General features: G+C 37.0%; 1 long non-coding RNA gene and 1 pseudogene across 1 annotated transcript; both read right to left on the bottom strand.

Moving 5' to 3' along the window:
• Positions 1-3,838: 3,838 nt before the first annotated feature.
• On the bottom strand, positions 3,839-25,199 carry LOC119865847. The gene is made up of 3 exons (XR_005378227.1): positions 25,072-25,199; positions 9,407-9,531; positions 3,839-4,735 (listed from the first exon to the last, which is right to left on the bottom strand). It is a non-coding gene; the product is annotated as an uncharacterized LOC119865847 (long non-coding RNA).
• LOC119866010 lies at positions 21,674-21,758 on the bottom strand (annotated as a pseudogene).
• Positions 25,200-26,690: the final 1,491 nt, after the last annotated feature.

Here is a 26,690-nt window from a genome sequence, read left to right on the forward strand (position 1 = left end):
TGTGTGTCTCAGGGCTGTTTTTTTCCCTTGAAGCATTGTGGCCAAGTTTCCGTGGCCCTGTGCTCAGGGACCCAGGGCCAGGGCTGTGGGTGTGGGCAGCTTTCAGTTCCATGTGGGTTCTCAACAGGAAGGACTTTCATGTGGGTGCCAGCGGGACTCCTGCGCCCAGCTTCACCCTGGCAGGGCCTGAGGAGGGAGACTGCAAGTGTGAAAAACACTCTGTTTGGGAGCTAGTTGGTGGGAAGGAAAGACAAAAGGGAGGGAGGACAGGCAAGTCAAAGCTTTTGTCCAAGCTGAGACATGACTTTGTGGAAATGAGATGATACAGCCTTTTCCACCCAAGAAAGCCTTGGCAGGGACACACGGAAGAAAAGTGTGTTGGGTGGGAATAGAAAACAGTTTCTCAAGGCTGCCTTTGCTCCCTCCCTCTCCCCAGGCTCATGGAGCCTAATCAGGTCAAGCATCCAGCTCTGCTGCCAGACACAGTGGCATTGTTTAAATCCCCGGTCTCCCCAACCCCCATCCCCTCTCCCCACTGAGAACTGAGTTCTGGCAAAGGAGGCCCTGAGGGACAGGCCTGAGAGGACAGAGGCCCAAGGTCTGGGATGCAGGGTCACTCCCTCTGTCACTCTCTCCTTCCTCCCACTGGGTATTTTTCTCCCTGGGAACTGAAGAAGAAAACAAGTCTGCTTCTGGAAAACCTGAAGGCTGTTTTTGTTTACCTAAAGTCACTTTCCTACCAAACTGCTCCCTGGAAGGTCAGCACTAAGCCCAAGCAGTGCTGGCACTTGACAGAGGGTTTAGAAGGTGTTGGGAGAAAGGAAACTGTTGGCTACCTGGGGTCAGATGACTTTAACAGTAGGTAAATGGCAGGCCAGGTGGTGGGGAGTGGAGCTTCCTGGAGATGGGGCTCTGGAAGGTTTTCACTCTCCATAAAACTTAAATAGGCCTTGTTTATCTGCCTTCCAGAACACTGAACGTCATGGTAGAGAGGCCAGAGCCATGGGCAGGACACAGTGAACTTGGCACAGCCTCTGGCTTCACCTTTCTGGGCCTGTTTGCATGAGGGGATCAAAGCAGAACCTTGAGATCCCTACACACCTGTATTTGTCTGGGACTCTCCCAGTTTTAGTAATGAAGATGTGGGTGGTTGGTCACGTCAGTCCCGGACCTCAAGCAGCTCATGGTCTGGAAACAGTGGCAGACACGTAATAGCATGTGATGAATGATCGAATAGAGGGTATGAGCATGGGACTTGGTGAAAGTAGAGACTAGCTCTTGCTGGGGCAGCTGGGAAATTTTACCATATCCACACCTGTGGACAATGGGAAGGTAGGGATAGATTTTTTTTAATCTACTGTATTGAAGTATAATTAATAAAGAATACAACGTACATACTTCAATGTACAATGAATTTTGGCAAATCCATATGTCCATGTGACAATGACACCAACTAGAATATTTGCCTCACCTCAGAAACTTCCCTAGTGTTCTTTTGCAAACAATCCCATCCTCACCATCTCACACCAGGTAGCCATTTACCTGGTTTCTATAACTACAGATTAGTTTTACCTGTTTTAGAATTTCATATAAATAGAATCATATAGTCTGTGCTCTTTAGAGTCTGACTTCCTTTGCTCAGGTTTCTTTTTTCTGAGATTCACCAAAGATGTATGTATCAGTAGTTGGTTCCTTTTTTTCACTCTGGAATATGGGTATATGACAATTTGTTTATTCTTTTATCTATTGATGAACATTTAAATTGTTTCCAGGGCTTTTTCTATTTTGAATAATGCTGTTATGAATACTACATGCAAGTCTTTGTGTCTCTTGAATAAATACCTAAAAGCAGAATTACTGGGTTATTTATTAGGTTATATGTTCAAATTTACAGAAAACTGCCTGACTTTTCCAAAGTGGTTGTATCATTTTACAATCCCACCATCAATGTATGAGAGTACTGGTTGCTCCACATCCTCATCAACATTTAATATTGTCAGTTTTTAAAATTTAAGCCATTGTAGTGAAATCTCATTGGAGTTTAATTTTCATTTTCCTGATGAATGTAATTGAACACTTCTCATGTACTTCTAGGTCATTCATGCATCTTCTTTCACAAAATGTCTGTTAAAATCTTTTACTTATTTTTAATTTGGGCTGTCTTTTTAAAATTGAATTGCTAGAATTATTTATATATGTTGAATGAAAAACCTTTGTCTAATAAATGTATTGCAAATATCTTCTCCCAGTCTGTGGTCTGTCTTTTTATTTTATTAAAGGTATATTTTGAAGAACAGAGGTTTTTAATTTTGATAAAGTATTATTTATCAAGATTTTTCTTTTATGGCTTGTGACTTTGTATAGTAAGAAATCTTTGCCTATCACAAGGTCATGAAAACTATCTCTTACGTTTCCTTCTAGAAGTTTTATAGATTTAGTTCTTATATTTAGGTCTGTGGTCCATAAAAGATAAATTTTTGTGTATGGTATAAGGTAATGTCAAGCTTAATTTTTTCAATATAGAAAAAAATCATTTGTTGAAAAGTCTTTTCTTTCCTTATTGAAATCCTTTGGTGCCTTTGAAGAAAATCAATTGATAGTATATTCAGGTCTATCTGCATTTTCTATTTTGTTTAATCGATCTATATGTTTATCTTTACACTGTCATCACACTGTTTTGATTACTGTTACTTTAGAGTAACTCTTGATATCACATAGTAAAAGTTCTCTAATTTGACTCCTCTTCAAAATTCTGTTGGCTTTTTCTAGATCCTTTAAGTTGTTTCCAGGGTTTTTTCTATTTTGAATAATGTTGCTATGAATATTACATGCAAGTCTTTGTGTCTCTTGAGTAAATACCTAAAAGCGGAATTACTGGGTTATTTGCATTTTCACATATATATTTTAGGATCAGTTTGTCAATTAAAAAATCTGCTGGGATTGTACTGGGTATGCATAGAATCTGTGGATGAATATAGGGAGAATGGACATCTTAATAACACTGAATCTTCTTATATATGTGAACATGATATATATTTCCATTTGTAAAATATGTTAAAATTTGTCTCAGAGATATTTTATAGTTTTCAATATAGAGATCATGCACATCTTTCATAAACTTTTTCCTATATATCTTATGTTTTTATTCCTATTGCTAGATAATTTTTTAAATTTTAGTTTTCTAATTATTTTGCTCCTGGCTTGTAAAAATGCAATGAGTTTTAGTGTATCAGCCATCTATGTCGGGACATTGATAAATTCCCTTACTAATAATTATTTTCTTGTAGATTCCTTAGGATTTTCTACATAAGCAACCCTGCAATCTATGAATAAAGACAATTTTCCATTACTCTTTCCAATACTTATTTCTTTATTTGCCTTATTTCACTGGTGAGGATCTCCAGCAAAATATTGACTAGAAGAATAAGAGATGAGATCCTTGCTTTGTTCCTAATTTTAGAAAAAGTCTTTAGTCTTTCACCATCAAATATAGGATTAGATGTAGGGTATTTTTTTTTTTTTTTAGATTTTATTTATTTATTCATGAGAGACAGAGAGAGAGAGAGAGAGAGAGAGAGAGGCAGAGACACAGGCAGAGGGAGAAGCAGGCTCCATGCAGGGAGCCTGACATGGGACTCGATTCCGGGTCTCCAGGATCAGACCCTGGGCTGAAGGTGGCGCTAAACCACTGAGCCACTGGGGTTGCCCTGTGGGGTATTTTTTATAGATGTTATCAAATTGAAAATTTTTCTTTCTATTTATAATTTACTGGGAGTTACTTTTTAAAACCACAAAAGGCTGTTGAATTTTGTTAAATTACTCTTATTCATCTATTGAAAAGGTTATGTAAGCTTTCTCCTTTATTCTGTTAATGTGGTAAATTATCTTGATCAGTTTTCAAATGTTAAAATAATCTCTCATTTCTAGTATAAACTTCACTTGGTCATGGTGCAATATATATATATATATATATATTTAAAGTATCGTTTAATTTTATTTGTTAATATTATTAATTGTACTCTTAAGAGTTTCATGAAGTTTAGGTGTCTATAATTCTCTTCATTGTAATGCCCTTTTCTGGTTTTGTCGCCAGATTTAAACTGGCTTACTCAGTCCATTTAGGTTGCTATAACAAAATACCACAGATTGAGTGGCTTATAAACAACAGACATTTATTTCCCACAGTTCTGGAGTCTGGGAAGTCCAAGATCAAGGCACTGGAAGATTTGATATCTGGTGAGGGCCCATTTCCTGGTTCAGTCTTCTTTTTGTCATAAAAGGGACATGGGATCTCCCGTAGGTCTTTTTATAAAGGCATTAAATCCCATTTATGATGGCTGTTTCCTCATGAACCAGTTGCCTCTCAGAGGCTCCACCTCCTAAAACCATTATCTTGCAGGTTAGGATTTCAACATAGGAATTTGGGGGGGACACAATTATTCAATCCATAGTACTGGCCTCACAAGATCAATTGAGAAGATTCCTCTTTTTCTCTATTTTCTGAAGTAGTTTGCATAAGAATGATGTTAGATCATAAGTATTTTGTAGAATTCATCTGTGAAACCATCAGACTGGTTCTCAGTTTATGAGAAATTTTCTTTAATTAAAAACTCAATTGCTGGGGCACCTGTGGCTCAGTTGGTTGGATGTCTGACCCTTGATGTCAGCTCAGGTCTTGATCTCAGGGTTATGAGTTCGAACGCCATATTGGGCTTCATGTTGGGTGTGGAACCTACTGAAAAAAAAAATCAATTGCTGTAACATATATAGTACTACTCAGATTTTGAATTTCTTCTTGAGTTAGTTTTTATAAGTTGTGCTATTTGAGGAATAATTCCATTTTATCTAAGTAATCAAATACATTGACATAACATTGTTCATAATATTCCCTTATTTTTTAAATGTTTGTATGATCTATGGTAATAGTATTTTTATTTATATTGATATTTATATGCTCCATTTTTTGTTTATTATTAACCTTTCTAGACATCTATCAATTTTATTAATTTGTCCAAATAACCTATTTTTGGCCTTGTTAACTCTATTGTTTGTATGACTTGTTTCTTGTTCTTTTATTATTCTCTTACTTTAGATTGACTTTGCTCTTCTATATCTAGTTTCTTAAGGTTCTTTTAAGCTTTCTTCTTATTCAATAGAGATATTTAAGGCCATACATTTCCCTCTAAAAACTGCTTTAGCTGTACCCGATAAATTTATATAGGTTGCATTTTTCTTATTCATTCTAAATGTTTTCTAGGGGCACCTGGATGGGTGAGTTGGTTAAGCATCTGCCTTTGGCTTAGGTCATGATCTCAATCAGAGTTCTAGGATGGAGCCCTTCATCAGGATCCCTGTTCAGTGGGGATCTTCTTTTCCCTCTCCATCTGCCCCTCCCCCTGTTCACGTTCTCTTTCTCTCTCTCTCATAAATAAATAAAATCTTTAAAATTAAATAAATAAATAAAAACTTTCTCATCTCTCTTATGATATCTTCTTCACTGAGGTGTTTTTTAGTAGTATGACATTTAATTTTCAAGTATTGGAGGGATTTTCTAGATATTTTATTTTCACTGATTTCTAATACAATTACATTATAGTCAGAGAACATTTTATGTAAGATTCCAATCCACTAAAATTTATTTAGACTTAACTTATGACCCAAGATATATTTTATTTTGATGGCCTATATTTCCTTGAAATAAATGTTTATTATGTTCTTATTTGGCATAGCATTCTATAGTTATCGATCAATTCCAGTTGCTTCAGATTTTCTGTATAATTACTAGAGGTTTTTTTGTGTACTTATTTGTCAGTTCCTGAGGGAGGGGTGTTAAAATACCCAACTATGATTGTGAGCTTGTGTATTTCTTTATTTGGTTCTCTTATTTTTGCTTCATGAATTTTGAAGCTCTGTTATTGTTTATACATGCATACATTGTTATGTCTTCCTGGTGCATTATCTCTTTTATTATTCTGATATGTTCCTCTTTATCTCCTTTAAAGTTCTGAAGTCTGCTTTACCTGTTATTAATATACCCATTCCAGCTTTCTTATGCATGCTGCTGGCATGGTACATCTTTTGCCATTTATCACATCCAATCTATCTTTGTATCTAAAGTACCTCTATGTAGATAGCATCTAATTGGGTCTTTTTCTCTTAAAATATTTTATTTATATATTTGAGAGAGAGAGAGTGAGCAAGAGAGGAGAGAGCACACAAGCTGGGAGAGAAGCAGAGGGAAAAGGAGAATCAGACTCCACGCTGAGCAGGGAGCCTGATGTGACACTTGATCCCAGGAGCCTGGGATCATGACCTGAGCTGAAGGCAGATATTTAATGGACTAAGCCACTCAGACACCCCTAATTGGGTCTTTGTTAAAGAACTAGCCTGACAAACTCTGAATTTTAGAGTGTTTAGTCCTTCAACATTTAATGTAACTATATCCTATAATGTTATTATTTTCCTTAAAAAGTTATCTTTTCTCTAAGGAAACTTAGAGAAGATAAAAATTCCATACATTTTAATATTTATCCACTCATTTATCATTTCTGCTGCTCTTCTTTCCTTCCTATAGATACAAGTTTCTATCTACTATTTTCTATAAGCATGAAAAATATCCTTTAGCAATTCTTTTTTTAATATTTTATTTGTTTATTTGAGAGAGTGAGAGAGAGCACAGAGAGGGAGAGGGAGAGGGAGAAGCAAACTCCCTGCTGAGCAGAAAGCCCAATATGAGGCTCAATCCCAGACCCCTGATATCATGACCTGACCCAAAGGCAGACACTTAACCAACTGAGCCACCCAGGTACCACCACCCCCCCAGTTAGCAATTCTTATAATGAAGATATTCAACTCTGAATTCAGTCAGCCTTAATTTTTCTGAAAATATCTTTATTTTCTCCTCACTTTTGAAGGTTATTTTCAGTGAATATAAAATTCTATGTTAACAATATTTTCTTTTAAAACTTCAAAGATTTTATTTTATTGTTTCTTGTGTCTATTGATTCTGATTAAACAATTAACAGTATTTCATATCATTCTCCCTCTGTATGTAATGTGTCTTTTATTCTCTGCTTATTTTTAAGATTTTCTCTGTATCTTTGGTTTTTGGAATTTGACTAGTAAGTGCATAGGTGCAGTTTTCTTTCTATTCTTTGTCAACTTTCTTTTTCATTCTCCAATTTCATGTATGTTGGACTATTTGACATTTTTCCAAGTGCTCCTGAGGTTCTGTTTATTTTTCTGCTGTATTTTTCCCTTCAATTTGGATAATTTTAATTGAGCTGTCATCACGCTTTTCTGACTTTTTCTTTTCCATTGCCAATGGTCATATTTTTACTCTTTGTATGCTAACACTTGGGTAACCTCTGGGTCAGTTTCTTTCTTTCTTTTTAAAAGATTTTGTTTATTTATTTATTCATGAGAGACACAGAGAGAGAGAGGCAGAGACACGAGCAGATGGAGAAGCAGGCTCCATGCAGGGGGCCAGATGTGGGACTTGATTCGAGGTCTCTAGGATCACACCCTGGGCCAAAGGCAGTGCTAAACCGCTGAGCCACCTGGGCTGCCCTCTGGGTCAGTTTCTATTGCTTATTTTTTTCTTGATGATGGTCACATTTTTCTTTTTTAGAGAGGGAGAGAGAGAATTTTCTTTAAAGTCTTTATTTATTTATTCATGAGAGACACAGAAAGAGAGAGGCAGAGACATAGACAGAGGGAAAAGCAGACTCCAAGCCTGACGTGGGACTCCATCCCGGGTCTCCAGGATCCCACCCTGAGCAAAGGCAGTTGCTTAACCGCTGAGCCACCCATGCATCCCAGAGAGAGAGAATCTTAAGTACACTCTATGCTCAGCGCAGAGCCCAACATGGGCTTGATCTCACAACCTTGAGATCATGACTTGAACTGAAATCAAAAGTTGGATGTTCAACTGGCGGAGCCATCCAGGTACCCTAATGGTCAGATTTTTCTGGGTTTTGTTCTTTATGAGGGGCACACTAGTAATTTGGGGGTATTATTGATGACACATTTTAGAGACTATGGAATCTGTTTTTTTCCTTAGTAGAGTATTGACTTTTGTTCTAGTAATTGGTTTGATCACTGGTTGATCCCTCTGAATTTGACTCGATGTTTATGCTTTTTTTTACAGCAAGTTTGTTATTCCCAACCCTCTAACTTCATGGAACTCAACCTCCAAACTTTGTCTCTTAGACATTTCCCCCAGAGCTTGGCTTTAGTTGTTTGGGGTTTTTTGTTTGCTTGTTTAGGGTGAATCTAAGATAAGCCTTACTCTAGGGTGTAGTTCTTACTCCTAAAGCACAACTTTTCTGATGTCTCAGCCTGATGTCCTAATAACATCTCTCCACTCTGCTGCATGGATCTCCAATATCCCCAGGACTTCTTGATCTCATATCTCTGTGCCATTCTCAAGCCCATATTAGCCTCACAAGTATTCCTTTGTAGTCTTTACTTGTATGTGTACAGCCCTCATCCAAAGTGCTATAGGTAACTCAAACACAACTTTTGGGCCTTTTGTATGCATGCTTCTTTCTTATTCATTGTCCTGCTCTACAATTTCCAGTTGTTTCAGCTACTTCAAACTCTGACTCCTCAGCTCAGGAGATTAGACTTTAACCCTCTGCCCTCTGTTACAAAACTGTTCCCAGAGTGATCATGAGTTCATCTTGTGGGTTTTCTTTCTCTGGAGGACTAGAGTCTTGTATTACCTACTATCCACTGTCTGAAAACAGTTTTGTCACATATTTTGTCCAGTTTTATTGTTGCTTTGTTGGGAGGCTGGTATGGTACCAGTTACTCTGTTATATCCAGAAGTTGAAATCATCCAGTGGATTTCAGATAAGGAAGCTTCAACATCACTTCATTCTGTATCATATGGTAAGGTATTGGGGGAGACTACTTAGAAAACCCTTGATCAAGGGATGCCTGGGTGGTTCAGTGATTGTGCATCTGTCTTTGGCTCAGGGTGTGATCCCAAGGTCCTGGGATCAAATCCTGCATCAGCCTCCCCGCAGGAAGCCTGCTTCCCCCTCTGCCTGTGTCTCTCTCTCTCCCTGTGTCTCTCATAAATAAATACATTTTTAAAATCTTAAAAAAAAAGAGAAAACCTTTGATCTACTCTGATAAGGATGGATTACTTTACTGAACTCTACCACATTTTCCACTCCATTTACATGTATTCGTTTTTCTCTATTCCCTTTTCCTGCCCTCTGGTGATTTGATCTTGCTGAGACTGAGGTGACACAAAGATAGATTTCTTTGGCTCACCTTCCAGCAGGCAATAAATAGGCACATATCTCTCTATGGTTAGCTTCCATTTCTCTTCCTGTTTCCTGTTATTCTGAATGAGTCAAGCTTACAAATTAGATCATAAATAACTTGTACTTACCAAACTCTCGTGGAGGTGAGCTTCTTATTGATCAGAGCTTTGTTTATTTCTCATTCCCACACATTCTCTCACCTTCTCCTTCTCAGCCATTCTTTTCTCCAACTATCTGTCATTCATTTCTTCTCCTTTAAAAAAAAATATTTTACTTATCCATGAGAGACACAGGCAGAGGGAGAAGCAGCCTCCATGCAGGGAGCCTGATGTGGGACTCGATCCCAGGTCTCCAGGATCACACCCCAGGCTGAAGGCAGCACTAAACCACTGAGCCACCCAGGCTGCCCTCCTTTCTTCTCCTAAACATGCTTTTCCTCTACTTGCTTTCCTGTTTAAAAAAAAAAATTGTCTCTTGAGTTATATATATACCTATCTCTGTGTAAATCAATTAATACATGTAAATCAATGTACATTATATTATTTACATAATTAATATAATTATTTATAGCATTTATATTATATGATAAATTATTTACATGTATTAATTTATTTACATATGTATACCTGATGAGGGGTGTTCCTGCATATATTAGAGTTTGTGTGGCATAGTTTCTATGACATGAAGCTGGAAAAGATCCAGAGGGAGAGAATTATGTTCACTAAACATTGGTTCTGAGCCAAGGCACTAAAGTATACCTTTTATATACAAAATTCATGTAGCCTACTACTCTGTGAAGTAGGGATTCTTACACTTATTTTTTAGAAAGAAATAAGGCATTCAATGAAGCAAAAGTAAGTTGCCCAAGACACAGCTGGCAAATGACAGAGCAAAGATTCAAACAACATCTCTCTGGCTCAAATCTGGACTCTTTTCATCATGTGATACTTTCTAGTCAGCAAGATATCTGTTAAGAAAGTTGGTCAAAATGCATGTAGTTTCCTGATTCATGAGTTGGAATGATCCAGCATTGCCTTGATGGAAATTGTCAGATCTTAAAGTTCTTCTGTTATAATCTACATCTGAAACCTGTATGATCCGGGAGGCTTTATAATCAGGCACAAGAGAATGAGAATGATGGGAGAATTTAGCTGAGGATATCAGAGATTAAAGTAATTGAAAACTGCAGAGCGGGACTCATACAAGGGAATGGGTCCAAGGTCTAGGAGGACAAGTGATTGAAGATGAGGTCAGCAGGAAGAATAGAACCCTCAAGGGACAAAAGAACCATTCAGCCCTGAAATTTACAGGAATCTACAGTGGCAGGATTAATGTAGCAGACAGAGAGCCTTCCCAGAAGCCACTCATATGTGGAGTGACAGGGACCAGGTGAATGTAATGGTGAAATTTACAGGAATCTACAGGAGGCAGGATGAATGCAGCACACAGAGAGCTTTCCCAGAAGCCACTGGCAAGTGGATTGACAGGAACCAGGTGAGTGCAATCAGCCTCCCCTAGTCTCAGCAGGGGGTGCCAACATCATTTATAATCAGAGTGAATGAGTAGTCAGGTTAGAAATGTTAGCATGCCATGAAAGTATATTGAAATGAATCATGATGTCATGGCAAGTGCAAGAAGGGAAGGGGTCGAGAGTTTGAAAAAGAGAAAAAAGTAAAGGAAGTAAAAATCTCTCAGAGATTCTGCTGCTCCAGCCAAGGGAGAGAAACTGAGCTGGGGGATTCAAATATGTGGTCCCTAGAAAGCTGTACTCTCACAAGAGCACTGATGATTTGCTGAACTTTCCCCAGTTTGGATTAAATGTAAATATTCCTTGGTTTGGAAAGGTAGCCTAGATTCTTTACTTTACTTTTTATATTTTAAAATAAAAAGCAATCGCATAGGGGATCCTTGGGTGGCTCAGCGGTTGAGCATCTGCTTTCAGCCCAGGGTGTGATCCTGGAGTCTAGGGATCGAGTCCCACATCAGGCTCCCTGCATGGAGCCTGCTTCTCCCTCTGCCTCTCTTTCTCTCTCTCTCTCTCTCTCTCTCTCTCTGTGTGTGTATGTCTCATGAATAAATAAATAAAATCGTAAAAAAAAGAAAAACAATTGCATAATACATTCACAAAATCCAAAAGGTTCAAAAGAACATAAAGGGAAAGGCTAGTCTTCCTCCTACCTCACAATTTCCTGACCTCCCCTTTCCAGAGGCTTCTATTATCAGGCTTTTATGGATCCTTCCAAACATATTCTCAGAATTTGAATATAGCTATGTATATACTTTTTTAAAAAAAGATTTTTTTTATTTATTCATGAGAAACACAGAGAGGAGAGAGAGAGGCAGAGACATAGGCAGAGGGAGAAGCAGCCTCCATGCAGGGACCCTGACGTGGGACTCAATCCTGGGTCTCCAGGATCATGCTCTGGGCTGAAGCTGGCACTAAACCGCTGAGCCACCTGGGCTGCCCAGCTATGTATATACTTATATTTTTCACACAAATGATCACATAAGGTACATGTTCTTTTGCATATCAATTTTTATAAATTTTAACTTTTTAGATATATTTTGGAGATTATTCTTTATCAGTTCATAGAGGACTGCCTTATTACTTTTTAGTAGCCAGATAATTTTATGTTACAGATGTCTCACAATTTAACTAGTCTCAATGGGAACTCAGGTTAATTTCTAGTTGTTTGCTATTACATACTGGACAATAAACATCCTTGAACACATGTGGAATCAAGCTCAGCAAGGTGCTGGCGATTCCAAAGTAACTGGACAACTTCTGATGAGCTAGCTGTCAGGTGCCCTAATGCTGGGAAATGTTGCATCTCTCTGGCTAAAGGATAAATATATCAGTCTCTAGAAGTATGTGTCCTTCATAATAAATAACCTAAATCAGCTTTTTGGTACAAATTGGTCTTAGGGGTTTCCTGGATCCCTAGGGGTCCACCCAGGGTCTGCCTCAGTTTGAGGTCACCTTGAGGAAGCACACCTGGACCTGCTCTTGTCCTACCAGGTTCTGCAATGCACTGGGACCTTGAGAGGACTGGACAAGGTAACCCCCTAACATAGGGTTCCCCAGAGTCTAGAGCAATTTAGTGCCTTCTCAGTGCCTGAACACCCATATCCAAACACAATAGGACTTTTGTTTCCAAAGACAGGGCTTGCTCTACCCACCTGAATCCCTCCTCTGTAATGTGGGAAGATCATGAGATATAAACGAGACACAGCTCAGTGCATTTTCAACCTCAAATTGGTCACCAGTTAGCTTGGAACTGCCACAGAATAATCACACTTGTTACAGAGCACCTATTTCACTTCCTCATTCCTCAGGAGCTTCCATCCTCAGCTTGGCTCGAAACCCTTTCTCTCTTGGCTTTCTAGATTCTGAGAAAACCAAGGCTCCAATGGTTCCTCCAAGTCAACCCCTTGGTTAGACACCACACCTAGACAGTGGCTCCCCTGAACATTTCCAGAACCGGTTTATCAAATTTCTCTCCCAGGATCCTTTCAGGCACTACCCCTGATTTTCAGGCCTTTTCTGATTGACTGGTTTGGTCACTGACTGGTTGACTGGAGTGCATGGAATCACACGGTAGGCAGGTCATGAAGTTCATGATAAAGGGCCAATGGCAAAATGAAGGATGTTGACTCAATTAGCATGTTATTAAGTAAGAGGCAAAAAAGATCTCAGACACCATATGCCTTATACCATTTGTTTTTTCTTATGTCAATGAAATTTATAAGACCTCCAGCTCAATTTTGAGTACAAGTGGTGATAGCAGCAGACACCCTTGTTCTTGATCTTAAAGAGATGCATTCTTTTTCTTTTTCTCTCAGTCTCGTGTGTGTGCATGCACACACACACACACACACACACAGGCACACGCAAGGACATTTTACTAATGAATATACTGGAAGATTGAGGGGAAGAAGGTATGGCTATGTTCAGGGACTTTAATTGTCACCAGGCTCTGCGTTGCTGCTTTCTTAGAGTGGCTACTTTCTTAGGCAGGATAGATATTCTCTAATTTTTAGGGAAACAGCCACAGACACTTCAAGCTTTCAGTCTTCTGACCTAGCTGCCCCATAAAGAGAAAGCACCTCTTTTCTAATATTCCCAGTGAAAAGTGTGGAGACTGACACTCTTTGGCTAATTGGTCCTGCCTGGGTAACACGTCCATTCCTGCACTGAATGTGAACAGAGCAGTGGTATTCCCACTGGTCAGACCTGAGTCATTGGTCTCCTTCTGGGAGGATGTAGGTGGGGGCGGGGGTTGACCCCTATTTGAACCACTTGAAGTGATTACTTGAAAAGTGACTCAGACACCTCAACAGCTATCTGCTATAGGTGGCATGTGAGCTGAGTTTGCAGGATAGGCAGGACTTAAGACTGGAAAGACAAGCAAAAAGGGAATTCTAGGAGGAAGAAATGATATAAGCAAAAACCATGGAGGTGACCTGGAGACAGTTTAACGAGCAGCCTGGTCTCCCTGGGAGGCTGCATGATGGCAAAAGAGGAGGAGGGCCTCTTGCCTTCTTTGTTTTATTTTTATTTTTTTAAAAAGATGTATTTATTTATTCATGAGAGACACAGAGAGAAGGCAGAGACATAGGCAGAGGGAGAAGCAGGCTCCTCACAGGGAGCCCAAAGTGGGACTCGATTCTGGAACCCCAGGATCATGCCCTGAGCCAAAGGCAGATGCTTGGCTGCTGAGCCACCCAGGCATCCCCCTTTGTTTTCTTTTTAAAATGACATTTGTTGTTGTTATCATCATCATTATTATTTGTCATTTAAATTATTATTATAGAGGGTTTCCAACAAAACAAAGAGACTAAATAATGTGTACCCATATACCACCCATCACCCAATTTTATAATTATCAGTGCTTTACCAATTGTTTTGTCTCTCTCATGTGATTTGTCTATCTTTGTGTTTAAAGCAAATCACAGACATTAAATCATTTCAGCTCTAAATATTTCAAGATATGTATCTTTAACATATACAAGTTTTTTTAAAAAGTAATCAATACATTATCACACTTAGTAATTTCGTAATATGATCTAATAACAAATCTGTGTTCAAATTTCTATGTTTTTTCTCAAAAATGTCTTTATAAATTGATTTGTTTGAAATAAAATCCAAAGTTCAAAATTGCACTTGTTGATACATTTAAGTCTCTCTCTTTAATACACTTTTACTTGAAGATTAATTTTAAGTCTCTTTTAATCTATAACATTCCCTCTACTCTACTTTTCCCATGCCATTTATTTGTTGAAAAATGAGTCATTCTAGGTTGACAACTCAAGATCATGAAGATGGCATTAACATGTTTCTCTCTTTGGAGGTGTTGTAAATTGACTGTAAGATAGATCTAGAGGCTTGATTACAACTAGGGACAATTTTCTTTTCTTTTCCTTCTTTATTTTGGCAACTTGACTTAATAGGTGGTGCTGTGTACTGTCTATTACATCATATCAGAAGGTATGCGATGTCTGATTCTCTTAAAGGCAACAGCTTCCATTTTTCACCTTTATGAAAGGTATTTGCTGTGAATTTTTTTTGGTAGATAATACATTTTAGGTTTAAAAATTCCAAGTCTGAGGCATCTGGGTGGCTCAGTCAGTTAGCATTTGCCTTTGGCTCAGGTCATGATCTCAGGGTCCTGGGATGGAGCCCTTGTCAAGCCCCATGTCAGGCTCCCTGATCAGTGGGGAATCTGCTTCTCTCTTTCCTTCTCCCTCTCCCCCTACTTGTGCTGTCTCAATAAATAAATAAATAAATAAATAAATAAATAAATAAATAAATAAATAATCTTTTTTTAAAAAGTGCACTAGTTTGATAAGATTTCTTAAAAGTCATGAATGGATGCCTTATTTATGAAACACTTTTTCTGCATCTATTCATCTGTTTCTTTTCTGATTCTGGTAACAAGCTTTTCTATCCTCACGGAATAGAGTTGGGGAAGTCTCCCTATTTTATCTCTTCTCTGGAAGAGTCTGTGTTGGATTAGAATTGTCTTCTTTGAATGTTTTGGTAGAATTTGCCTATAAGTATTTCTGCATGGGCCTGGTGTTTTCTTTGTGAGGATATTTTAAACCATAGATTCAATGTCTCTATGGCTTCAGAATATTCAGGTTTTCTATTTCTTGAGTCATTTTTGATGACTTACATTTTCCTATGATTTGTTGGTCCACCTGAGTTTTCAAAGGTACTGGCACTAAGTGTTCATAACGTTTCTGTTTAATGTCATCTTTTTTATTCCTATTATCTTTTATTGGTACTTTCTCTCATCTGTCTTGATCAATAATGTCTATAGTTTATAAGTTGTATCAGTCTTTTAAAAGAATCCTCTCTCTCTCACTCTCTCTCTCTCTCTCTCTCTCTATATATATATATATATATATATATATATTTAAAAAAGAACCAACTTTTGGCTTTGTCAATCCTCACCATTCAAAACTTCTTTTTCCCTTTTCATTAACTTCATTAATTCTGGGCCTTTATTATTTCTTTCTTTCCTCTTGATGTGTATTCTGGTGTACCTCAAACTTTTCAAGTGGGCCATGTAGTTCATTTGTTTTAGCCTTTCTTCTTTTTCTAATATAAGTATACCAGACCATTAATATTCTCCTCAAGTATTGCCTTGGCTACACTCCTCAACTTCTGAGATTTAGATATTTCATTATAAAATAGCTTTAAAATATTTTCTTTGTCTATTTCAACCTAATTTTTATTATAATTTCTTTTTTTCTTTGTTTTTTTTAAGTAGGCTCCACACCCAACTTGGGGCTCAGAACTCACAACCCTAAGATCAAGAGTTGCATGTTCTACTGACTGAGCCAGTCAAGTGCCCCTATAATTTCTCTTTTGACTCATGAGCTTTTGGAAGTGAATTTCTATTTTTTAAATAATTTTTTTTAAATTGTGTGTTATTTTTACAATCCTTCAGTGGAATGCACAGATTACATATATTGTTTGTTGAGTTTCCCCAAATGTGTACATCTGTGTAAGTCACACAGCTGTAATGACAGACCATTTCCATGGGAGAAACGTGTCTTCAGGCTCTCCATCAATCCCTGCTCTTCCCTTGCACACCCTGAGGCTGCCACTATTCTGATCTCTAGCACCATAGAGTACCTTTGCATCTCCTACAATTTAATAGAAATGGAATCATACTATATCTACTCTTTTGTGTGTAGCTTTTCTTCAATAGAGTGGTTTTTTTTTTTTTTAATGTTATTGCTTGTATTTTGGATTGTTGTTTTCTTTCTTCTTCTTCAACCTCATCCTACTCTCCTTCTTCTCTTTCTTCTTTGGAGTAGTTCATATTCCATTGCATGAAAATACAATTTATCCATTCCTCTGTTGCTGGATATTTGGGCTATTTCCAGTTTGGGGAAATTATGATGAAAGCGGCTATGAATGTTTTTGTGCAAGTCTTTTTGTGGAATATGTTTTTATCTCTCTTGGGTAAATACCTAGGGGTGGAAGTGTTGAGTCATAGGGTAAGTGCATGTATACCTTTACAAGAATCTGCTAAACTAGTTTTCCAAAGATGTTCTACCATTTTCACTCCCAACAGGAACATTCTATTGCTGGATATTTAAGTCTTTTCAGCTTTAATTTTTCTAGTGAATAAAATATGGTATCCTAGTTGTTTTCTGAAATCAATTTTATTGGTGTATAATTTGCATGCAATAAAATGCACACATTTTAAGTGTGTAAAGTGTGTAATTTCTTAAATTTTGACAAACGTACACACCTGTGTAATCACCTCCCTAATCAAGATGCAGAATAATTCCATCAACTCAGAAAACTTTCTTGCTCCTTTCTAGTCAATTATACTCCACTTCTGCCCCAGTAACCACTAATTTTATTTCTATCATTTTTTCTTTGTTTTTCCTGGTCTGGAATTTCATATAAATGGAATCATATGCTATGTACCCTATTTTTGTGTATATACACTTAGCATAGTGATTTTAAGATTCATTCATAATTTTGTGTCCAACATTAACATTTCCCTTTTCAGTGCCACTGGCATTCCATTGTATGGATGTACCACAACTTACTTATCCACTCTCCTGATGATGGATATTTGGGTTGTTTTTACTTTGGGACTATTATGAATAAATGTATACTTTGATATATGTTTTTATTTATTTTGAATATATTCCTAAGGGTAGAATGGCTGACCCTCAAGATAAATGTATGTTTAACTTTTTAAGAAACTACCAAACTATTTTCCAAAATGGTTGTATTATTTTATATTCCTACCAGCAGTATATGAGAGTTGCATCCTCACTACATCATCACCAACACTTGGGATGGTCAGTCTTCTTAATTTTAGCTATTCTAATAGGTTTGTGGTGGTATCTCATTGTGGTTTTAATTTCTATTTCCCTTAATACTAATGATGTTGACATCTTGTCATGCACAAGTGTCTTTTTTAAAGTCTGCTAAAACATTTCACCTTTTATGGGTTATTTATCTTCCTATTACTGAGTTACAATAGATATTTATATATTTTATTTATAAATTATTTGTCAAATATTTTCTCCCAATGTGTGACATGTCCAATCATTTACTTAACCAGATCTCTTAATGGGCAGATTTTAATTTTGTGAAGTTTAATTTATCAATTTTTTTTATGTTTAAGGCCTTTCTTGTTCTAACTGAGAAATCTTTGCCACCCAGATATCATGAAGGTATTTTTCTGTGTTTTATTCAAAAAGTGCTATAATTTTAACATTTATATTTAGGTCTTCATCTATCTTGAATTAATTTTTATGTGTAGTTGAATTAGGGGGTCAAGATACATTTTCCTCCTATGAATATCCAATTGTCCCAGCACCATTTTTGAAGAACCTTTCTTTTTCTCATTGATTTCTTTTGGCTTCTTTGTAAAAAAAAAAAAAAAAAAAAAAAAAAAGTCAATTGACTACTGTTGAGCTCATTTCTGATTTTGTTCTGTTCCATTTGCCTGTTCATCTTTGTGCCAATATCATACTGTCTTGAATACTAAATCTTCATAGTAATCACTGAAATCAAGCTATGTAAGTCCTCCAAATTGGTTCTTTTTTCAAGAATTTTTTTCTTTTTTGCTATTCTATGTCACTTATATCACTATATATATTTTACTTTTTTGAAGATTTGATTTATTTATTTATTTATTTATTTATTTATTTATTTATTTGGGAGGGGGTGTGCATATGACTGGGGGAACAGGCAGAGAAGGAAGGAGATGGAAAGGGAGAGAATCCCAAGCAGACTATGCACTGACAGTGGAGCCTGATGCTGGGCTTGATCTCATCACTCTGATAGCATGACCTGAGATGAAAACAAGAGTCCAATACATAACCAACTGAGCCATCCAGGTGCCCACCATTTACATTTTAGCATCTGCTTTTCAATTTTTACAAAAAGACATGCAAGAACTTTGTTTGGGATTGCACTGATTATAGATTAATTGGGGAGAATGTCCAATATTAAGTCTTCCAATCTGTGAACATGTATACTTTCCATTTATTCTGGACATTTAAATTTTCTCTCAGCAGCATTTTATAGTATTATATGCAGAGATTTCACACAAATTTTGTGAAAATTATTCCCGATTATTTTGTGTTCTTTGATGTATTGTGCTATTTTAAAAATTTCATTCTTCAATTTTTTTGTAGCTAGTATATAGAGAAATGACTGATTTTTATGTATTGTTCTTGTATTCTTTGACTTTGATAAGTTGTGTGTTGGTAAAAGTACAGTTTTTTTTTTTTTAAAGTACATTCCTTAAGAATTTCCACATTTTTTTGTCTGTAAATAGAGATAATTTTACTAGTTTCCTATTCTTTATATTTTCTCTGCTTGCCTTATTTCACTGGCTAAGATCTCCAGTACAATGTTGAATGCAAATGGTAAGTCAACATCCTTGCTTTGTACCTTCTTTCATGTCTGATATTGTTAATTTATTTCTTTTTCCTTTGTTTCTCTTGATCAATTTAGGTAAGAGTGTATCAATTTTATTCATATTTTCAAAGAACTAACTTTTGGTCATGTTAATTTTCCTTATTGTTTGTCTGTTTTTATTGATTGTGGCTTTAATATTTATTGTTGTCTTTCTTTATCTTATTTTGTGCTTACACTTGTTTTCGTTTTCTAGCTTCTCAAGGTAGAAACATAAATTAATTACTTAAAAATTGTTTTTCTATTCTTATATAATGATTTAAAGCTCTAAGCACTGCTTTATCTCCATCCAAATATTTTTGGTATGATGTATTTATAATATCAGTTAAAAGTATTTTCTAATTTTCTTTGTGATTTTTTTCTCTGGCCTATAATTATTTAGAAGTGTGGCATTAGAAGCCATCTCTTTCAAACAGTGTATCATTAGATCTTACTTTAAAATAAAATCTAGTCTGACATTCTCTTTTATTTTTAAAGATTTTATTTATTTATTCATGACAGACACACAGCGAGAGAGAGAGGCAGAGACACAGGCAGAGGGAGAAGCAGGTTCCATGCAGGAAGCCTGACGTGGGACTTGATCCTGGGTCCCCAGGATCACACTCTGGACTGAAGTTGGCGCTAAACCGCTGGGCCACTGGGGCTGCCACATTCTCTGCCTTTTAATTTGAGTGTTTAATTCACATATCTAACGTAATTATTATATAATTTATTTAAGTGCATATCTTTCTTTTCATTTTTTAAATTTACCATTTTTTTATTTATTAACTCCTCTTTCCTATCTATTTTTAGATTAAGTCTTTTTTAGTATTTCATTTTACCTCTTCTATTTGCTTTTCTGCTGTAGCTCTTGTTTTTATTTTTTAGTGGTTGCCATAAAAGTTACAATGCACATCCTCACTTATCATAGACTACCTTGAATTAATTTATTTCATTCACATATCATGTAAGAACTTTCCACTTATCTACCTCCCCTTCATTGTGCCACTAAATGACTCATTTTGCTTTTTGTTTGAAATAACTTCACAATGCATTGTGATGATTTTCCCTTTAACAATAAATTTTATTTTAAATAAATCAAGAAATAAAAAGCATTTTACATACATAGCACTTATGGTATCCTTCCTCAGGTAAGGTGGTGTTGTGTGTGGAACTTAAGTTTCTAACTGGCGTAAAGATCAGCCTAAAGATCTTCCATTAATATTTTTTTTGGGCAGGTCTACTGGCTATGAAATTACTCAGCTTCATTTATATGAAAATCTCTTTTACACTCCATGTTTATGTGCTTTTACATGTTGACAAGTTGACATGCTTTTAATATATTTAAGAAATTTTTTGCCCAACTATTACTAAGATTTTTCTATGGTTCTTTTTTGATGTTTTATATTTTTAGCTTTTACATTTAGGTCTGTAATACATTTTGAGTTAATTTTTATGTATGTTCTAAGATAAAGGTCAAGATTCATATTTTGTATATCACTATAGCATTGCTTCAGTACCATTTATTGTAAAGACTATCCTTTCTCCATTGAATTGCTTTGGCACTCTTACTGAACGTCAATACACAATATATAAGTTGATCTATTTCTCAACCTTCTATTCTGTCCCATTGATCTATGAGTCTATCTCTATACAAATACTACATTATCTTGATTACTATAGCTCTGTAAGTCTTGAAATCAGGTAGTATAAGTCTCTCAATTTTGTTCTTTTTAAAAATAGTTTTGGCTTTTCTTGGTCCTTTGCATTTCCAAACAAATCTTAGAATAAGTTTATCAATTTCTTTAAAAATTCCTCGTGGGATTTTTGTTAGGATTACATTGACTCTATATAGCCATATGGAGTAAAAGACAATATTGAGTCTTCTGATCCATGAACATTGTATATATCTATATTTATTTAGGTTTTCCTGAAGTTCTCACAGCAATGCTATGTGATTTTCCATTTTCTAAATTTCAGGTTTTACATGTATTTTGCCAAATTTATTACTGAGTATTTCACATTTTTGATACTATTGTGTTATTATTTTTTATTTCAATTTCTAATTGTGCCTTGTTAATATATAAAAATACAATTGATATTTGTATATTGACCTTGTATTCTGCAATTTTGTTTACTCATAATTTTTATGAATCACTTTTTTCTTTTTGGTAAATCCTTGGTGTTCTTTACATAGACAATCAAACTGTCCTTAAATAAAGACAGTGTTACTTTTTCCTTTTCAACCTGGATATTTCAACCTGCAATTAGATGCAATTGGATGCATTGGATGCAATAAAGGAAGTAAAAGAGCTGTAGTAGTTTAACACATGGTTAATTCAAAGTGGTTAAAGCATACATCTTTTATTCTTTTCAGATCTTAGGGGAAAGCATTAAGTCTTTCATTATTAAATATGATGTTAGCTCTAGGTTGTTTGTTTCTTTGTTTTAGGAAACTTTATTTATCAGTTTTCAATTAGCGATAATAGTGCCTCGGATAAGCCTCATTGGCTATGATACTGCCACTGCGCAAAGCTGGATATTTTTTTTATCAGATTGAGAAAGATCCATTCTATTCCTAGTGTAGTGTGAGGTTTTTTTTAATAAATGAATTTTGGATTTTTTCAAGTGCTTTTTCTGCATCTATGGAGATGATCATATTGGCTTATTTTCTATTAATATGGTGAATTATCTTGATTTTAAGTGTTGAAACAACTTTGTATTCCTGAGATAAAACTTACTCATGATATATTATCCTTCTTATATATTGTTGGGTTCAATTTGCTAAAATTTTGTTAAGAAATTATGCTTCTATATCCTAAGTATCTGTTATTTCCTTTTCTTATAAGGATTTTCTTTTCCCGTAATATGTATTAGGTTATGTTATCAAGATTATGCTGGACTGATAGAATGAGTTAGCAAGTGTTTCCTCCTCTTCTATTTCCTGAAAGAGTTTGTGTATAATTTGTATTATTTTTTCTTTAAATTTTTGGCAGAATTCATCATTGAGCTCAGCTGAGTCTGGAGTTTTCTTTGTGAAGGCTTTTTTTTTTTTTAATTTTTTTTTATTTATTTATGATAGTAACAGAGAGACAGAGAGAGAGAGAGAGAGGCAGAGACACAGGCAGAGGGAGAAGCAGGCTCCATGCACTGGGAGCCCGACGTGGGATTCGATCCCAGGTCTCCAGGATCGCGCCCTGGGCCAAAAGCAGGCGCCAAACCGCTGCGCCACCCAGGGTTCCCTGTGAAGGCTTTTTAACTAAAGTTGTATTTATTTAATTGTAACAGAGTTATTCACATTTATTATTATCAATTTCTTCTTGAGTGAGCTGTAGTAGTTCATGTTTTTCAAGAGATTTGTTTATTTCATCTAAGTTTTTATTTTATTGACTCACATTGGCTTAAAATTGTTTATAATATGTCATTATTATTGTAATGTCTTTAGGATCTGTCGTGATGGCCTCACTATCATTGTTGATATTAATAATTTGTGTCTTCTCTTATTTCTGATCAGTGTGATTAGAGGCTTATCCATTTATTGATCTTCCCAAATAACCAGTTTTTTTGTTTTATAAACTTTTCTCAATTTTCTCTTTTATTTTTTTATCCTTATTATCTCTTTTCTTCTGTTTACTTTGGACTTAATTTACTTTTCTTTTTCTAGTTTCTTAAGGTCAAAGTTAGATCATTGATTAGAAAGTTAGAGAGCTTTCCTCTTTTCTTTTCTTTTTTTTTTTTAAAGTAGTTTCCATGCTAACTGTGGAACCCAATGCAAGGTTTAAACTCATGACCCTGAGATCAAGACCTGAGCTGACACCAAGAGGTGGACACCTACCCAACTGAGCCACCCAGGCACCCCAAGACCTTTCTTCTTTTCTAATGTAAGTATCTAATAAGTTTCCCTCCAAGCACTGCTTTAGTTATATCACACAAATTCTTTTATGTTATGTTTTCATTTTCATGAAGTTCAAAATATTTTCTAATTTCTCTTGTGATATTTTTCTTTGATTCCTGGGCAGTTAAAAGTGTGTTGTGTAGTTTCTATTTATTTGGAGATTTAGATATCTTTCTATGTTCATTTCTAATTTAATCCCATGTGGTCAGAGAATATACTCTGAATGGTTTTAATTCTTTTGAATTTGTTGTTATTTGTTTTACAGGCTTACAGTATGCTTCATCTTGGTAAATATTTTGTCTGCCCTTGCAAAGAATGAATATTCACCTGTTGTTGGGTGCAGTGGTCTTATCATTAGGTCAAATTAGTTGATAGTATTGTTCAAATTTTTTATATCCTTACTATTTTTCTGTTTACTTATTCTACCAATTATTAAGAAAGGCTTTCTTACTGTGTGTCTAAAATCAGTTTACAGTCATCTCATGAACCCTGTGATTCTTTCCCTACACATTTAGCCAATCATTCAAAAGAACTCAGTGCACAGCTTCCTCCTTCCCAGTACCCTGTCTGGCCCCCAATTCCAATTGCCTTGGACAGCCCCAAAGTCCAGCCTCTACTCCTTCCACCTGGTGAGACCACTACGATCTGGGCCCTACTTCTCTCATTTTTTAAAATAATTTTTTAAAAGATTTTGTTTAACTTTTCATGAGAGACACACAGAGAGAGGCAGAGACATAGGCAGAGGGAGAAGCAGGCTCCCAGCAGGAAGCCCGATGCAGAACTCAATCCCAGGACCCCGGGATCATGACCTGAGCCAAAGGCAGATAGATGCTTAATCACTGAGCCACCCAGATGCCCCGGGCCCTGCTTCTCTGTGAGGTGGTTTGGAAAGTGTTCCTGGGCAGGAAGCTAAAATGAATCTGGAGCTCACCATTTTTTTTTAAACCAAGTACAGTATGTGGCAGCTAGTTGCAGCTCAAGAACTATTTGTCAAATGAGTGAACAACTTCAGTGGGACCTTCACACTACCTATTAAGTTTTTAAATGTTTCCATGTCTGAATGAAGGGAGCTCTATGAAGCTGAAATAAAGACAATGATGGATAATGGGGAACAGGATAGTGTAAATAGCAATCAGGCTTCTCTAGGGCATTTAGAAGTTCTTGAAGTTCAGAAGAAGGAAACATTAGACTACAAATCTAAAATCATCACATGGGGATTCTTTCCAAGTTGGGAGCTCTGCTTTATCACAAGAGAGAATGTTAGAAGCAACAGAACTGACTTAGGACAGTTGTGTTCAAATATTTTTTTCATACCCCTTTAGTAAAAAAAAATTGGGAAATTTTTAGATTCCCTAATATATGTAAATAAATTTTATACATTGTTTTTATGTTTCTAATATTGGCTAATGTCTCAAGGCATAATTGCAGTTAGGGCATTGCTTATTATTAAAGATTGTGAATATAAATTAATTTTCAAATCATATTCTTGGTCACTTCAAACTCTCTGGCTGACTTCATATCAGATCTGATTACATGGAAACGAAGTATGACTTAGTATAGATAAAACACAATTAGTAGATATTTTAATATTTAATAGTTTGTTCTTCACACTGGAGAATTTAATTGGGTGCCCATTTTGGAGATCTTGGGTTTAGGGAAAAGACCACAGGGAGGTTGGTGGCCTGGCTGAGGGTAGGCACCTGGCTTCCTTTGCAAAGTCTCCAGCTTTCACAGCAGAAAGCATGCTCCTGCCTCTAACTCCTGCACTGCTCTTCCCAGTGCCCCAACATGTTAGTGACAAAGCAGCTGGGACAGAAAGGCTGGGCTGCCCTGAGTTTCAGGGCCTTTTGACTGCTTTGTCAATAGCTCGCTCTGGGTTCTTGAACAAGTCTGCTTCTGCAGAACTCCGCTTTCTCAGCTGCAAAGCACAGGCCCAACTAAATTCCCAATCCTACCATTCTGTAAGAAGTATCTCACTGTAGCTGACTCCTATGAATTCTGGGTCCAAATCCTTCAAATCCACATAACATCAGTGTGGCCTTGGGTGAATTACTTGACTTTTCTCAGCCTTGTTTTCTGACCTATAAAGTGAAAATACTTTTAGTTTGTGAGAATTGAATGAGATACCATTCACAAATTAAAAATACAAACCAAAACATGGTTCACTTTCTATATCTCTTACACCTGTGATTCTCAAATTTTATTGGGGGCGGGGTGGTATCAAAATTCCCTGGGATTTCCCCCCCCCCCACTCCTCCTAGGCCACCCCATCTGTGATTCTGAAGCAGTGGTGTGGAGGCTGGCAGTCTGCATTTGTATGGCCTCCTGGGTGGTTGTGCCTGCTAAGAGCACTGCCCTAATCTTTGTGCTTCTCCTACCACATCAAACACAGAGCCTTGCACTTTGAAGTGTCCAAAAGAAAACAAAGGGACTGGACAGGTGATGGCAAGGGAAACAAACAATCTATGCTTCTGCAGGTCAAACCAGCCCCTGCGAGGCTGCTCAGTGTGTAGCTTGTGTGTCCAGCCACTTCCCTCCCAGCCCAGCCCGGCCCTGCTGGAAAGCACGGTGCGGTCAGACCATGTTTGTCAGCTCTCTGCTTGCCTCTCCTACGGCTCTGTTTTGACAGGTGTGTCCAAGGCTGGCACAGCACACGTTGCCAGCTCAGCCCTGGAGGAAGGTCTGGACACACTGCTCCGGGCCATGTCCTGCCCTAGCTGGAGGGGCAGTGAGGTGGCCAGGGGAGGAATGGTGGGCAGGCCTGGGGTTTTTAGACATATCCCTGTCCTGTGGCCTCTAGGAAGCCCCTTTGCTCTCCGTAGGAGGAAGCCCAGAAGTTTCTTCACGGCTTTATAAATCTGGTGGAGATTAAAATAACCTGCCGGCAAAGGCCATGAGTCTTATCCAGTGACTGAAATCTTGCAGGCTATCACCCCTTAGTCTGAGTTCAGACCTGAATGCCTTAGCCCGGGGATCCCTGGGTGGCTCAGCAGTTTAGCATCTGCCTTTGGCCCAGAATGTGATCCTGGAGTCTCAGGATCGAGTCCCACGTCAGGCTCCCTGCATGGAGCCTGCTTCTCCCTTTGCCTGTGTCTCTGCCTCTCTCTCTGCCTCTTTCTCTGTGTGTGTGTGTGTGTGTGTCTCATGAATAAATAAATAAAATCTTATAAAAAAAAAACTATAAAAAAAAAAAAGAATGCCTTAGCCATGGCAAGTTCTAGGAAAGCAATCAAGCAGGGCAGGAGGAAGAACACTTGGCTAGGATGGCAAGATAAATATGGCACATTCCAGGTGACTCCCTGATGGTGTTAAGACTGGGCCACTCTCTTTGTTTCCTAGCAGAGAACCCAAAAGTCAGAGAGGGGCAGTGTCAGCCTGCAGTCCCACAGGAATAGGAGGCCCAGCAGGGCAGAAGCGTGACCTGCTCCAGTTCCATGTCCATGAAGGAACTCCGTCATGGAGCCCATCCAATCATCCCACTGTGATGTGGGTGGATCCATCTCACACAGATTTTGCACAGAACAGTGTACTGATTCATAGTGTTGTTACACACTTTATGGTTCCAGCTGCCCTC

The sequence above is a fragment of the Canis lupus genome, chromosome 25 (assembly GCF_011100685.1).
Source record: "Canis lupus familiaris isolate Mischka breed German Shepherd chromosome 25, alternate assembly UU_Cfam_GSD_1.0, whole genome shotgun sequence".
NCBI lineage: Eukaryota > Metazoa > Chordata > Mammalia > Carnivora > Canidae > Canis > Canis lupus.